Genomic DNA, 2,500 nt, shown 5'->3' on the forward strand with positions numbered 1-2,500 from the left:
CGGGTTTGGGGTTGTTTTGGTTTTTTTTGGGGGGTGTGGGGGTTGTTGTTGTTTTTTGGTTTGTTTGTTGGTTTGTTGGTTGTTTTTAGGAGGAAGGTGGCAGAATGGTTAAGACGCTCAGCTGCCAATACAGAGAGTCCGTGAGGGTGTGGGTTCGAATCCCGCTCTCGCCCTTTCTCCCAAGTTTGACTGGAACATCAGACTGAGCGTCTAGTCTGTCGGGTGAGACGATAAACCGAGGTCCCGTGTGCAGCACGCACTTGGCGCACTGAAAAAGAACCCATGGCAACGAGAGTGTTGTCCTCTGGCGAAATTACGTAAAATGAAATCCACTTTCATAGGTACACAAATATGTAAGCATGCACTCAAGGCCTGACTAAGCGCGTTGGGTTATGCTGCTGGTGTAGCGTGTATGGATTTGTCCGAACGCAGTGACGCCTCCTTGAGAAACTGAAACTGGTTGTTTTTTTGTTGTTGTTTTTTTGTTTTTGTTTTTTGTTTGTGTGTTGTTGTTTTTTTGTGTGTGTTTTTTTTGTTTTGTTTTGTTTTCTTTTCTTTTTGATTTTTTTTGTTGTCTTTTTTGGGGGGTGCGGGGGTGTTTGTCATGAGATATTGTGACCGAATGAACGAAAAGTCTGAGTACGATTTCTTTTCTTCTTTTTTTTTCAATTCTTCTTTAATTTCTTTGTTTTGTTTTGTTTTTTGGTTTTTTTTTTTGGGGGGGGGTTCTTTTTTTCTTTTTTTTTTTATTTTCTTGTAGATAATTTTTCTTATAAAAGTTGTATGTTTGGTTGCCTCTCTTTCTTTTTTTTCTTTATTGTTGTTGTCATTGTTGTTGTTGTTCTGATAGATTTTTATTGTCATTTTCATCATACATGCATACATATTAGCATGACATTACATAATGTAATCATGTGCTCTTCGAAATATGCAGTCTTATATACTTGTGTGTAATTTAAAATGCAAAACGCACGTCAAAGTGGTACGTTCTTTTTTGTTCTTTTTTTTTTTTTTTTCTTTTTTTTTTTCTCTTTCTCTTTCCTTCTTTCTTTTTTTTAAAAAATTCATTTCATATTTGAAAATACAGAGATCTTTTCCCGTTCTTTTTTTTTTTTTTTTAAGATTCGGTTCTCTTTTTCTTTTCTTTTTTCTTTGTATGGTTGGTTTTTGTTTTGTTTTTAATTTTCTAGTATCGTAATACATAGGTATACATCCATAGATATATTCTTCTTCTTCTTCTTCTTCTTCTTCTTCTTCTTCTTCTTCGTTCGTGCGCTGCAACTCCCACGTTCACCCGTATACTGTACACGAGTGGGCTTGTACATGTAGGACCGTTTTTACCACCACCACGCTCTTCTCACACTCTGTGTGTGTGTGTGTGTGTGTGTGTGTGTGTGTGTGTGTGTCTGTGTCTCTGTCTCTCTCCCTCTCTCTGTCTGTCTGTTTGTCTGTCACTTTCTCTCCTCTGTCTCTCTCTCTCTCTCTCTCTTTCTCTCTTCTCTCTCTCTCTCTCTCTCTCTGCCTCTGTCTGTCTGTCTGTCTGTCTGTCTGTCTGTCTCTCTCTCTCTCTCTCTCTCTCTCTCTCCTCTCTCTTACTCTGTCTTTCTCTGTCTTTTTCTGTCTCTGTTTCTCTGTTTCTGCCTCTGTCTGTGTCTGTCTCGCTGTCTCTCTCTCTCTCTCTCTGTCTCTTTCTGTCTCTGTCTCTCTCTCTGACTCTCTCTCTCTCTGTCTTTTTTCTGTCTCTGTCTGTCTCTGTCTCTGTCTTTTTTGTGTCTGTCTCCTTCTTCTTCTTCTTCTTCTTCTTCTTCTTCGTTCGTGCGCTGCAACTCCCACGTTCACCCGTATACTGTACACGAGTGGGCTTGTACATGTAGGACCGTTTTTTACCACCACCACCACACCACCCCTCCGCCATGTAGGCAGCCATACTCCGTTTTCCGGGGGGGTACAAAGATGGACATTAACTATCCAGTTATCTGTTGCAGGGACCTGAGCTTCCACCAGCTGACCAGGCTCAGGAGAAACACGTTCGTTGGTTTAAGGAACCTGCGTTTGTTGTGAGTTCTCAGTTTATTCTCTGTCGGTTGGTTGGTTGGTGGGTTGGTTGGTTGGATGGTTGGTTAGTTGGTTGATTGGTTTAATAATTGGTTGGTTGGTAGGTTGGTTGAATCGATGGTTGGTTGGTTGGTTGGCTGGCTGGATGGTTGGTTGGTTAGGGTTGGATGGTTGGTTGGATGGTTGGTTGGTTGAATGGTTGGTTGGTTGAATGGATGGTTGGTTGGTTGGCTGGCTGGATGGTTGGTTGGTTGGATGGTTGGTTGGTTTGGTTGCTTGGTTGGTTGGTTGGATGGTTGGTTGGATGGTTGATTGGTTTAATGGATGGTTGGTTGATTGTTTGAATGGTTGGTTGGTATGTTCGGTATGGTTGGTTGGTTGGTTGGTTGGATGGTTTAATGGATGGTTGGTTGATTGTTTGAATGGTTGGTTGGTTGGTTGGTTG

This window comes from Babylonia areolata, chromosome 16 (genome assembly GCF_041734735.1).
Source record: "Babylonia areolata isolate BAREFJ2019XMU chromosome 16, ASM4173473v1, whole genome shotgun sequence".
Taxonomy (NCBI): Eukaryota; Metazoa; Mollusca; class Gastropoda; order Neogastropoda; family Buccinidae; genus Babylonia; species Babylonia areolata.